The sequence below is a fragment of the Anomaloglossus baeobatrachus genome, chromosome 8 (assembly GCF_048569485.1).
Source record: "Anomaloglossus baeobatrachus isolate aAnoBae1 chromosome 8, aAnoBae1.hap1, whole genome shotgun sequence".
NCBI classification, from domain to species: Eukaryota; Metazoa; Chordata; class Amphibia; order Anura; family Aromobatidae; genus Anomaloglossus; species Anomaloglossus baeobatrachus.
The window spans coordinates 167,170,408-167,184,848 of NC_134360.1; positions in this window are offsets into that span (position 1 = coordinate 167,170,408).

Sequence of the window (14,441 nt, forward strand, 5' to 3'; positions counted from 1 at the left end):
GGTCATGTTGGAGGTAGTGCAGCAAGAAGGCGCTCATGTGTCCTGCGCAGCCATGCGGACCAAGTCCACGCTGTGTTTGTGGCATAGAGGTGCTAACCGTTCTTTCTTCCTCTGACATCTCCCCCCAACCTCTTTCAACTGAAATTTGACCAAGGTCTCCCTCATCTGCTAAGTCTTCCATGTCCATGGACAGTTCGTCCTCCATTTCTTCATGTTCTCCTGCACCTTCCTCAACATTTTGCCTGCTACCATGCGCCCTTGTTGATCCCTGCCCCCCATGGTCCCATACCAGCCGCCTTGGTGATGATGAACGTCTGGACCTTGGTGATGTTGTTGTCCCTTGCACATATGAATCCTCCTGTAGTTCCTCCCCTTCCTGTTGTCCCACTACCTGACTCCGAATAGTGTTTAGCGTGTGCTCCAGCATGTAAATGACTGGAATTGTCATACTGATAATGGCATTGTCAGCGCTAAACATATTCATCACCATGTCGAAACTGTGCAGAAGGGTGCATAGGTCCTTGATCTGAGACTACTCCATCAGGGTGATCTGCCCCACCTCTGCATCTTGTTGGCCCAGGCTATACATCATGACGTATTGCACAAGGGCTCGGCGGTGCTGCCACAGTCGCTGTAACATGTGGAGAGTCGAATTCCAGCGTGTCGGCACATCGCATTTCAGGCGATGAACCGGCAGGCTGAAAGACTTCTGGAGCGATGCAAGTCGTTCAGCTGCTGCAGTTGAATGGCGGAAGTGAGCAGACAGTTTCCGTGCCCTGTTCAGAAGGCCATCTAGGCCGGGATAGTGTGTTAAAAATTGCTGGACAACAAGGTTCAAGACGTGAGCCATACAAGGCACGTGTGTCACCTTGCCCAGGCGAAGGGCCGCACCCAGGTTTGCAGCATTGTCGCACACGGCCTTACCAGGCTGCAGGTTGAGTGGAGACAACCATTTTCCAAACTCAGTCTCCAGAGCTGCCCACAACTCAGCCGCTGTGTGACTCTTAGTTCCAAGACATTTCAAGATAAAGACCGCCTGAAGCCGTTGCGCTCTGCTGCCAGCATAGTAATGAGGGGTGCGTGATTTCTTCTGCGCAGTTACAACGCTGGTGGCCTGACCAGGCAGGCTTGGGGCGGAGGTGGAGGACCCAGACGAGGTTGAGGAGGCAGAAGCAGTGGAGGAACTTGGACAGACAGAGGATTGACACAAGTCGCGGGGACGGCAAGACTTGTGCAGCAGACCCTTCACCATCTATCACCATAGTTACCCAGTGGCCAGTCAGCAACATGTAACGTCCCTGTCCATGGTTATGTGGTGCCCTGGCCTAGCCAGGTCGTCACAGATAACATACAAACACCCCCAACATCCCAGCTGCTCCCTACCATCGCTCCCGAGATCCCCGTCACCAGCAGTGGTGGTGCCCGTCTTCACCATGACCCGTGGGTGGCGTCACGGACTAAATTCCCCAAACCAGCCACCCCTTTCACTCAAGGGCGAGGAGCGCCGCTCGAATCTCCGGATTCGGCCCACCGCTCGAGCCACCGAGCAGCCATCGCAGCAGCGCCGGACCCGAGCGTTAGCGAGAGCGCAGCAGCGACAGCGACCTCCCCGCCCGCGACAACTTGGCGTCACGAACAGGATTGAACCCATCTACTTACCAGTAAAAGTACGCCTTGTGATCTCCGCCGGCGGTGTCCGGCCGAAAATTTTGAAGCGCCGCCATCTTGGCGCGAAAATCTCCCGGTCGAGCATCTTCTCTGAATAGGGAAGGCGCGAAAGCGAAGCCCCGCCCCCAACAAACAGAAGTGCTGAAGAGTACCAAGAGGGGACGGGAAAAAGATGTCTGCGCCCGACGAAGCTGTTGGAGGAGTGGCAGTTGCAGCTCCCGCCGCACCTGTAGATGGAAACAGGATATCCCCTACTCCGGTCGCAAGAGCGAGGGCCGAGGGTTCAGCGGTCGCCCATGTGATGCCGTTCTCCCTGCCCTATGTGCCCGGTGCTACCTGGCTACCGCAGTACGATGGGAAGCCTGATGCTTTGCATGTGTTCCGGAAAAAGATTAGCCCGGTCCTCGATTTATATCCCTTGGCTGATAGGCAACGGGCAGCGGTAGTGCTAGGGCAGCTAACCGGCGTAGTTGAGCATGAGGCGGAGACCTGGACTGACGCGGACCTGGCCTCAGTGACCACCATTTTCGAAAAATTACAAATTGCTTTTAAGACCCGCACCGAAGCGGAGCTGAGGATGCAGTTTTATCAATGCCGACAACGGCCTGCGGACAATGTAAGAGACTATGCCCTGTGCCTGCAAACAGCCCTCCGTATGCTGAAGCGGATGGAAACTATCAATGATGTGGACAGTAATAAGTTGCTAGTAGAGGAATTCCTGCAGGGGCTGGGGTCCGTGGAAGATCTCAAGCAACTGCGGCTGTGGGCCTTGGAACACTCCAATCTGGACTTTGCAGTACTGAAAGAGCGGGCCATCAAGGCCCTGCAGGCCCCAGCGCCTGACGCTCCTGAGGCGGCCCCATGGCCGGCTGAGACCGCTCCTATCACGGTGGCGCCTCCGGCTTTACCGGCCCCTGCTGCACCCCTCGGGATGATGGAGGAACTAGCAGCCCAGGTCCGCCAAATGGATGAAGACCTAGCCAAGATCCTCGCCGCACTCCAGCTTCCGACGAGAGTCAAGCCCCCAGGAGGGATCCAGCTCGCCGACAGCCCGGAAGACGTCCCCTGGATGCAGCGGAGAAGGACCAATGACTCACGGTATGGGCCTCCTATCTGTTACAGGTGCAGCAAGCCTGGCCACTACTCTAGGCGGTGCCCGTTAAACGAGGAACCCCTGGGGCCAAGGGCCAATCCTCAGGAGTGGACACCAACGCCCCCCCTGATTGGCGAGACCAGTACGTCGGAGCTCGCCCTATCATCCCCCTGGCAGTGGACGGTGTCCCGCTCATGGCCCTCTTGGACACAGGATCACAGGTAACCACTATAACATATACCCTGTACCAGCAATATTGGGGCACTGACGAACTTGCCCCCTCTGATGATAGCCTGACCCTGATTGCAGCCAATGGACTCCCGCTAACCCAGGTGGGATACAAGCAGGTGACCCTGACTATGGGACGTGCAGAGTTAAAGAATCAAGGGATGATTGTGATAATGAATGAACCCAGTGACCATACCCCGAAAGTAATCTTGGGGACCAACGTCATGGAGCATTGTATGAGTGAGGTGCTGAATCTGTTGCAGCAGTTGGCCGCCACCACAGGAGGGGGCCGACAGAGGGCTGTGCAGCGTGAGACCTGGGCCCTGCTGTATCGGCAACAAGTGAGCTCGACTGGCGGAGAGATTGGTGGAGTGAGGGTGATGGATGTGGCCCTCTTAGTAGTGCCACCCCTGAGTGAAATGATGATCTAGTGCAGGGCAGCAGTAGGCCCCCAGGGGCGCGACTACCCGGTGATGGTGGAACCCATGCCTTCAGAACACTGGCCCACAGTGATGGCGGCCAGAGGGGTGGTTGACGTTAAAAAGGGAAGAGTGCCTGTAACAGTGCTGAATTGTGAAGAGGAGGAAGTCAGGCTCGCCCGTTATGCTACCCTCACCTTAGACCCTCACACCATTCACGAAGCTGTCCCTCCTACCTCGGCATCCCCTGTCAGTAGCCATACACCCTCTGCACAGTTGGAGGGCTGGTGCCAGGAACTACACGTAGGTACTGAAACCACACCTACGCATCACAAAGAGGGGTAAACAGGGTAGTGCAAGAGTATGAGCAGGTTTTCAGCAAGCACCCCTTAGATTTCGGGAGGATTAAGGGGATTCAACACCATATCCCTACAGGCCTACATCCACCTATCAAAGAGAGGTACAGGCCCATTCCCCCAGCACACTATCAATGCGCTAAAGACATGTTGAGGAACATGAAGGAGGCAGGGGTCATTCGGGATAGTTGTAGTCCCTGGGCAGCCCCGCTGCTGCTCGTCAAGAAGAAGGACGGCACCATGAGAATGTGTGTGGATTACCGGAAGATCAACCAGATGACGCATAAAGATGCCTACCCTCTCCCCCGTATCAAAGAGTCACTAGCTGCACTGAGAACTGCTAACTTCTTCTCTACCCTTGACCTTACTAGCGGATACTGGCAGGTAGCGGTTGCGCCAGAGGACCGTGAGAAGACTGCATTCGCCACTCCCATGGGACTCTGCGAGTTCAACAGCATGCCGTTTGGGCTGTGCAATGCCCCTGGAACCTTCCAACGGCTCATGGAGTGCTGCCTGGGACATCTCAACTTCGAAACGGTCCTACTGTACCTGGACGACGTGATCGTGTACTCCCAGACGTACGAGGCTCATCTGGAACACTTGGCTAAAGTGTTCGCATCCCTAGCCAAATATGGGATGAAGTTGAAGCCCTCTAAGTGCCACCTACTGAAACCCAGGGTACAGTACCTAGGACACATGGTGAGCGCGGAAGGCGTCGCCCCAGATGCCGAGAAGATCACTGCCATTCAGGACTTGCCGAGACCGACCACGGTGAGAGAGGTGAGACAGTTCCTGGGCCTGGTGGGCTACTATTGTCGCTTCATTAAGGGGTATACGAAGATGGCCGCCCCCATGCAAGACCTCCTCGTGGGACAGACCAAGGGTGGTAGGCCCTCTGGAACCCCGTTGGCATGAAAAGCGAAACACGAAGAGTCTTTCCGCCAGCTGAAGACGGCCTTGACAGGGGAAGAAATCCTGGCGTATCCCGACTATAATCTCCCATTCATTCTCTACACCGATGCCAGTAATGTAGGCTTGGGAGCCGTCTTGTCCCAGGTCCAGAACGGAAGGGAAAAAGTGATCGCCTATGCCAGCAGAAAACTCCGGCTCACAGAAAGGAACCCTGAGAATTACAGCTCCTTCAAGCTTGAGTTCCTAGCTCTGGTGTGGGCCATTACTGAGCGATTCCGCCATTACCTCGCAGCCGCTAAGTTCACCGCCTATACGGACAATAATCCGTTAACCCATCTGGACACGGCCAAACTAGGTGCGTTGGAGCAGCGGTGGGTAGCCCGGCTGTCTAATTATGACTTCACGATCAAGTACCGAGCCGGCCGCAAGAACACCAATGCGGATGCGCTATCCCGGGTGCCCCACCTATCGGAGGAGGGACCGGAAGGCGACGATCTTGAAGAAATCGAGCTGCCCGCATTCCACCGGCCACCAGTCAAGAAGCTGCATGTCCAGCAGCAACAGGCGAGCCTGGACCCGCTGCCAAGTCAGGGATGGCAAGAAGACCAAGACCAAGCGCCTGCCGTCCAACTGGTCAAGACCATGATTGAGCAAGGTTCCACTGGACTGGACCCCGCTGCTCTGCCTGAGGCCCAACGGCTGTGGAAAGAACGAGCCCGGCTGCATCTGGACCGGGGGACACTGTATCGGGAACTGATCAACCCGAAGACCCATGAGAAGGTTCGTCAGCTGGTGGTTCCCCAAGCTAGTGTGCCCGCAGTTCTACGGGCTTACCATGACGGTGCCGGGCACTTTGGGTGGAAGAAGCTGGAGATGCTGTTGAGGGAGCGATTCTATTGGAATGGGATGCGGGAGTCTGTGGAGGCCTGGTGCCGAGAGTGTGGTCCCTGTGCACTGAGAAGAAGGGACGAGGCCAGCCAGAAGGCCCCTTTGCGCCCAATCATTACTCATTAGCTGCTGGAGCTGGTCGCCCTCGACCACGGGAAGCTCACCCCTATCCGAAGTGGGTACACCTACGCTCTGACCATTGTAGACCACTATTCAAGATTTATGGTGGTTGTCCCAGTCAAGGACCTGACTTGGCCGTACCGCCGCTAGAGCATTCCAGGCCAATTTCTGCCGACCGTATGGGTACCCGGAGAGGGTGCTTACCGACCAGGGCCCGGCTTTTGAAGCGGAGGTGTTTCAAGAATTCTGCCAGTTGTACGACTGCAAGAAAATTCGGACCACGCCTTACCATGCCCAGACCAATGGCATGTGCGAAAAGATGAACCATCAGGTCCTGGGTCTCCTCAAGACGTTACCGCTAGAAGAGCGGAACCTGTGGCCAGAAAAGCTGCCTGACCTGGTCGATATGTACAATAACATCCCTTCCAGCTCTACCAAATGTACATCAGCGTACCTGATGAGAGCTCGGCCAGGCCAGCTGCCAGTAGACCTAGAAATGGGTTTGGAAGCTCCAGAAGCCCTCCCTTCGACTGCTGGATGGGACACTCGGCGGAGAGCGCAGTACCGACAGGTCCAGGAGTACGTGGAAAGGAACCTGTGTCGGAGCCGGGAACAGCAGGAACATTATTTCAACAAGCGGGCTCCAGCTGGCCCCTTTAAACCTGGAGATGTAGTGCTGAAACGAAAAAGAAGAACCCATAAGCTCGACGACCAGTGGGAAAAGACCCCGTATGTCATACAACCCACTGAATGGGAGAATGAGCAGGCCTACCAGATTAGTCGTGACCAGGGGAAGACTTCGGCCACGGTGTCCAGGGACCACCTGAAGAGGTGCCCATCGCCGTTGAAGGTAGCAGCTGAAGTTCCAACCCTCAGACCAACCGGGGAGAAGGAGAAAGAGGTGATCCACACAGTAATGGGCAATTTCCCAGCGGACTGGCCTACACAGAATGGCGCGGTGCTCATTCCGGTGATAATGTTCCCACAACCCGTGGAGGAAAAGGAGATGGAAGTACCCGCCAGTAAACCAGTGCCCAGGGCTTCACCTGTACCCAGTCCCCCTGAGTCTCCGCTGGCCCCACACAGTAGACGGGAAGAGGAGCTGACCTCCACTGATAGCATTGGGCCCAGAAGGTCCACACGCCCCAACCTAGGCCGACCCCCGCTTAGGTACAGGGAAACTACCATCTAGTGGTGTCAGATGTTAAATATGTAAATATGTGAATGAATGACAGTAAATCAAACCAAAGCTTTACCTGATTGACTGTGTGATTATTCCGGCCGTTGCCGGCAAGTTGTCCCCGGAGGGACCCTGTGTGCTTATAAACGGCATGAGAGACTACTCATGGACATGGCCGAGAACTGGCAGGCCACCCACGAACTGGTGGGCATGTAAATAGTTTTATGGGATGGAAACCGTTGCCGCCTCCGGAGAGGCAGATTGAAGGAAGGGCCTGCAGCAGAGCAGGCTGGGGCCTGGCCACCACCAGGACCAGTGGCCATCCTCCGGGGGTCAGGGGTCCCCCAAGGACGTGGGGTCCCCTGAAATGACAGCCGGGTGCGAGTAACCGTACCCGTTCCCGCTCGGGCAGCCTGAACCTGGACTGGGGTCAAGGGGTGCTGCCCACTTCTTAGGGGCAGCATCAGGGCTAGGTTGCTTGGGTGGGAGAGTGGAAGACATCCGTCCGTTCGTCAGTATTTAAAATGTTATATGTGTGCAACGTTTAAGTGTCCTCACAAGAAATGCTTATGTTTGAAATGTTTCCATGTTATTTATATCTTTTTACAGTTTTAAAAGAAAAATAAAACCAGTGATGGACGGGCAGCCCGCGGACGGTCTGCATTTCACCAAGGGGGAATGTGGTGCCCTGACCTAGCCAGGTCGTCACAGATAACATACAAACACCCCCCACCCCCATTAGATAGGGACAACAGGCAAACAAAAATCCTTGTTGCCTCCTTCCAGTGTCTGATGTTCACACCAGGTGGAGCGGAGCCAAGCGGTTGGCCCCACCCACCGAGGAGTTCACAGACCTGGAGGCAGGAAAAGTAACAGAACAGTTTAGGAGTCGAAGTGAGAGGAGCAAACACTTGGGTGTCTGGGTTTGTGGCCCAGGCACTGACAGCAAGGTTGGCAGACGGTGGTGGCCATCTGCAGGAGTGGTGGAGCAACGCGGAACCGTAGGACCGGGGACAGGCGATGGCCCGCCGGTACCGACCGGGGAGCGAAGTGAAGCCAGCACACCCATGCAGGGCCGTCGGACCCCGACCAGGCTTGGAGCCGCCGACAATAGTCAGATCCGAATGTGACTGGAACCCCAGGGGTTTCACAACAGCAAAAGTCCCGATTGAAGGCAACCGCCCACACCGTGAGGGTATTCAGCTACCGCCTATTGCTGGAGACCCAAGGGCCAGCGTCTGCGGGCAAACGGGCTCCTCCGGTACCCATACACCGGGGAGCGGACTACCGTTGAGAATCCATAGTAGTGAGAAAGAGAACATCAAGGTGAAGGGAAAGACAGCCGCCATCACCTGTCCGGGGAGAAGCACTGCAGCCGGCTGCGGGACCCGTCCATCCAGCCGTTTGGTTTACCGAGGACTTTGTACCTTTCTTGCTGAATGAGTACACCCGTGCCATCCGGCACCGCGCCGCGCTGTCCCTGCAACCCTGCACCTCACCAACCCTGCCTCCCCGTCACAACATCACCGGGCCCCGGGACCACCGACCCCTACCCATGGAGGGGGAAAACAACATCCCATCTGCTCCCTACCATCGCTGCCGGGATCCCCGTCACCAGCAGTGGTGGTGCCATCTTCACCACGACCCGTGGGCGGCATCACGGACTAAATTCCCCAAACCAACAATCCCTTTCACTCACGGGTGAGGAGCGCCGCTCGAGTCCCCGGATCCGGCCCACCGCTTGAGCCACCGAGCAGCCATCGCAGCAGCGCCGGACCCGAGCGTTAGCGAGAGCGCAGCAGTGACGGCGTCCTCCCCGCCCGCGACACTTACCGGTCCAAGTATCGGTGGTGAAATGCACCCGTTCACACACAGAGTTTCTCAAGGAAGCGGTGATGTTGTGTGCGACATGCTGGTGTAGCGCAGGCACACCTTTCGTAGAGAAGTAGTGGCGACTGGGCATCTGGTACAGGGGCACAGCGACAGACATAAGGTCTCGAAAATCCTGTGTGTCCACCAGGCGGAAAGGCAGCATTTCAGTAACCAAGAGCTTACAGAGGGATAAAGTCAACCTCTTAGCTTTGTCATGGGTCGCAGGAAATGGCCTTTTATATTCTCCACATCTGAGGGACAGAGATCTGGATGCTGTGTGTAGACGGTGGTGAGTAGGGTGTCCCTGGAAAAATGCAGGTTTGTGAGGAAAGTGCAGGCGTAGACATGATGTTGCCTTCATCCAACGTTGATGCTATCGATGTCTGAGAGAGCTGTACACACGCACTTGCTTCCCCTTCCAAACCAACTGACGACCTACTAAGCAAACTGCCTGTTGTGATTACAGTGGTGGAAGTTGTGCGTGGAAAACCAGGTGTGACAACTGTCCCCACAGTCCTAGAAGATGAAGAGTGCGCGGATGCACTGGAAGGGGCAGGCGGTGGATGGTCTGCTCCGCTAGGCTGCATTGCAGCACGGTGAGCTACCCACTGGGACATATGATATTTATTCATGTGACGATTCATGGAAGAAATTGTCAAACTGCTGAGGTTTTTGCCTCTACTAACAGATTCCCGGCAAATTTTACAGATCACATGATTTGGGCGATCCTTTGCAAGGTCAAAAAAGGACCAGGCTAGGCAAGGCTTAGAGGACATGCGACCTGCTGAGCCACCCCGACTAGTGCTCAGAGGCAGAGTGGTGGCTGAGGATGCAGTTGTAGACGTGCTACCAGTACTCCTCCTCTGTCCAGGAAGGCACAAGGTAATTTCGTCATCAGTTGCATCCTCCTCCACCGCCTCTGTTGACCTCCTCAAGTGCCTGACTGTGGGTTGACAGTAGGTGGGATCTAGAACTTCCTCATCAAGCGTTGTGTTTGCACTCCCCTCACCCTCAGACCGAGCCTCTTCCTGCCCTGAACGAATATTTAAGTTGTCATCCCAATCTGGTATCTGCGTCTCATCAGTATGTTCCTCAACAGGTGTTACAGTTTGTGAATAAGGGTCAACATTATGCTCAGAAACTTGGGCATCACGGCCTGAATCTGAGTCACAAAGGTTCTGGGCATCACTGCAGACCATTTACTGGTCTGTACTCACTGCAGCTTGGGAGCAGACCTCTGATTCCCAGGCTATACTGTGACTGAACAGCTCTGCAGACTCAGCTATCTCTGTTCCACCATACTGTGCAGGGCGGATGGAGACTTGAGAGCTGGAAGAAAGCAAGCGTGATTGGGATGACAACTCAGAGGACTGGTTTTTTTTGGATGTGGTTGTTGATGTGGAGGAGAGGGCACTCGTTTGACCACTTGAGATCCATTCAAGCATGTTCTTTTTTTGGGCATCATCTACCTTTGTTCCAGTTGTTCGTGTCCGTAAAAAAGGGAGCACATCGGATTGTCCACAGAAAGTAGTAGACATCTTACTTTTGCTGGAAGATGGCCTATCTTCAGCAGATGTTAATGGAGCTTTGCCACCTTCCCCACGGACACAAACTTTTTTCCTTTTCCAACACGCCTGTTCCCCTTTCCACCAGCATCTCTCATTTTTCCACTCATTTTGATTGCGACAAGATTGTTCACTTAAAATGTGGTAGTAAAAATTGAGAGGTGGTGTAGATTGCAGAGGTGGTCTAGCTTTATTGACAGCAGAAGAAACAACACAGACTGTCCCTGACAATGCAACTATGGCCCTTAAACTGGCAGCACAGTTTGCAATTATAATAGCTTAGTAGAAATGAGCTTGAGGGTGCAATGCAGAGGTGCTGAAATAGCTTGGCACCAGTGGGACGCTAATGAAGTCCAACAGCCACTTTTAGGATGCCACTAAGTTTTCTCAGTGTTTGCTATTATAATGGATTAGTAACAATGAGCTTGAGGGTGCAATGCAGAGGTGCTGGAAATCACAGGGTGACAGTCACGTGAAAATGTGATAGCTGGTATTGTGAATGTAAATAAATGCTCGTTAGAGCGAGGGGATGGGCTTCAGCGGTCACATGAGTGTGAAGGACTCTATGGATAGAGATGGCATGCACTTGTTTGGAGGGGCGTAGCATGACAGTCACGTGGTTATCTAACGTCAGTCCTAAGTAATGTGTGTTAATAGAGTAAGGGGATGGGCTATGGTAGTTGTGTGGATATACGGAGCTAGCACCTGCGCAGTGGAGTGCTGGATAAGGTTAGGAATCCCTGAAGTTTGCATCTGCGCACTGGAGTGTGGCAGGGAGTACAACTGGTCAGGGAAGTTTAAAATGCAGACAATGATTAGTAAGTAGAGTGTAGGATTTAACACCAAGTACTTTCATCAGCTCAGGGGAACAGCTATGGGGAGCCCTTGTGCCCTCAGTTATGCTAATTTTTTCCTGGGCTGGTGGGAGGAAACGGTAGTTTTTGGGGGGGAGGATGGGGAATTTCATCAATGTATCGGACTTTGGGTCCGGTACATTGATGGCATCCTCATCCTCTGGACAGGGTCTATTTTTGATTTTGAACGTTTTGTGGGGGTCTTGAACAAAAATATGATAGGATTGAGGTTTACCTACACATGTGATCCAAACTGTATCACATTTTTGGACCTAAATATATCTAAGGACGAGACTGGTAGGATTCATACTGTGACATACCGAAAACCGACGGCCACGAACTCCCTTTTAAAAGTGGGAAAGTCATCATCCCCTCCCTCTTAAGAGGGGGATCCCTAAAGGGCAGTTTCTGCGGATACGCAGAAACTGCTCTAGGGAGTTGGATTTCAAGACACAAGCATCGGATCTGTTTGGGAGGTTCCTAGATCGAGGATACCCCAAACAGGTCTTACAGCAATCCTATGCATTTGCCAAAGATACCAAGAGGCACTCACTGATGATGCCTAAAACTAGGAATGAGGACCCCAACATTATACCCGTAATTGGCACCTATGACATGCAGTCGGAGCGTGTTTTTGGAATAATCAAAAGACTCTGGAATGTTTTAAAGGCTGACCCTGATTTGGCTAAATTCATTCCAAGGGCTCCATGTATTACATACAGATGGGGTCGCTCTATAGGGGACAGACTTGTACACAGTATGTACCAGGGTCCCCGTCCATTAGGTATGTGGCTTGACAGACAGGTGGTTGGTATGTTTCGATGTGGGAACTGTAGCTATTGTGACTCAATGGAACAATATAAGACGGTAAGGAGTGCAGCAACAGGGAGAACATTCTTTTTGTGGGACTTTAGCAATTGTAAGACAATGGGGTTTGTTTACAGGGCCACTTGTACATGCCCCCTCGACTACGTAGGTAATACCTTACGAGAACTTCGGAGGCGTGTGGGTGAACACTTGTCAGATATTCGAAATGAACGTGACACCCCTCTCTCCCGACATATGAATAATGTCCATAATGGCGATATTAAACGTATCCGTTTTTCAGTGTTAGAATTAGTAAGACGTAGTCCGGGGGGGGTGACTTTGATAGGGTACTTCTGCAGAAAGAATCTGCTTGGATATGTAGAATGGGATCCCTGACTCCGAGAGGGCTCAATGAGCAACTCTCGTTTAATTGTTTCCTCCCTGTGTAATTGTTAGAAGGCCCCTATTGTTATGAAACAATGAAAAACGGCATGCATATGGGACAAACTCCCTAAATGGGGTTGCCCACATTGCTGGGAAATGTATACTTAAATTATATGTTATTCACTTGTTTTGAGAAAAAAATTCTGGGATAATGAATTGATAAAAGGAGCTACGATTTATTTATTGTGCTGCCCCTATGTGGTCAGACAACGTCTGTATATATCTGAATATTATGCCTTTCAACTGCTTTAATAATCTTGGCAGGTTGTATTCTAATTGTGTGTAGAGACGTGGGACCGATGGGTATATTGCCATCCCTATCTATAGTTATTGGTATTTTGACCCCCTTCAAAAAAGACTATTTTGATTCACATCGTTATGAAATCAAGGAATCTCTAAGTCATATAATTGATCCACTGCGTCTGTGCGGTATTTTGGATCAGCACGCCCTTACCTTATCATGTGACCGATTCAGCTCACAACGTGGGAGGTGGCATTGCCTGAGGTCCCGCGCCTGCGCGATTGATGTCTATTGAAATCCCCTCTGTTTCTGCTGTTTTTCATGCGTGCGCATTGATAGCACTGCATTGCGCATGCGCACTCGTGATTTTAGCTGCGGCATTCCCTGTCCCTGTTGTTTTTCATGTGTGCGCATTGATAGCGTTGTGTTACGCATGCGCACTCGTGACTTTAGCTGCGTAGAATGTGGGAGTGTCTGAGGTTTCCACAGCTGATCAGACTTATGTGGGCTATTTAAAACCTTCCCGGACATGCAGCTCCATGATGCCTCTGAGGACGGTGGTATACTATTATCGATACAGGATCTCACTGTGATGCTACTGATCTGATTAAACGGCACCATGGATCTGCATGCCTTAAATCCTTCTTTTTTCTAACAAGAGAGTGTTATAATTTGTTCTCATTCCATATGCTTGGTGTAATTTTGTGGTGATGTTTGTCTATCTATGTCTGTTTGAATGCTGATAGACTATACTTACTTTCCTAGCCTCCTGATGAACCGTATGTATTATGGGGAAACGCGTCGATGTGGAGACTTCTTTAATCCATTATAAACGGTCGGCAGTTCACCCTATTGATTATGGGACTGGATATTTAACGCCTTGTGACCCATTTTGGATGCCTCTGGATTGCAACTCCTGAATATGATACAGTATCCAAGCACTATTATGTCTGAAGAATCACTCAGGATGTCTAAGCTTACAAGTTAAGTTTACTTGGTGTTATCCATCATGTCCCCTTGTGTGAACTTTTTGTAATCACTGTTTTAATTGTATCAATTTGTCAAAAAATCTATATGTAAACCCTGCTCTTGATATTCAAGACCAGGGGTGACCACAATATTGGTCTGTTCTGTGACAACTTGACTGTGTTTGTTCATTATGCACTAAATGGTGTGGTATCATAAACTTTTTTATCTACTTTAATAAAATAAAAATTATTGGGGAATATTTTGTTTGTTTGTAGGATTTGATAGCACGTCTAGTGGAGGAGCATATGGAAAAGGAATATTAGTGTGACATATAGCCAATGTTTAGAAACTACAATACACTTTGAGATCAATGAAGGATAATGCTTACATAATGTAAAATATACAATATTGTTACACAATCAATGAAGGACAATGCTTACATAATGTAAAATATTAATATACAATACTATTATATAATCACTTGGGAACTACTACAGCAGGCTAGAAAAACAGTAAAATAACAACATAATAGCAAAGGTTATTAAAAGAGAGTTTAAAGTATCCTGGAAAAAATAGTTAACAATATATATGAAATAAATCTTGTATTAAATGGGGATTAATTTGTTTAACTGGTTACTATCTATAGAATAAATTCCATTGCTAAGCTTATAGTCTACTCACCATGAAGGAGGGGAAGGGAAGCCCTATAGACTAATGGCACGACACCAGACGTCCATAGTGTCACCGTGTCTATGGGGAAGGAAAAATATGAAGGTGGGGTTAGAATATTTAATGGAGAATCCAATCCATTTCCCTGTTTAGGCC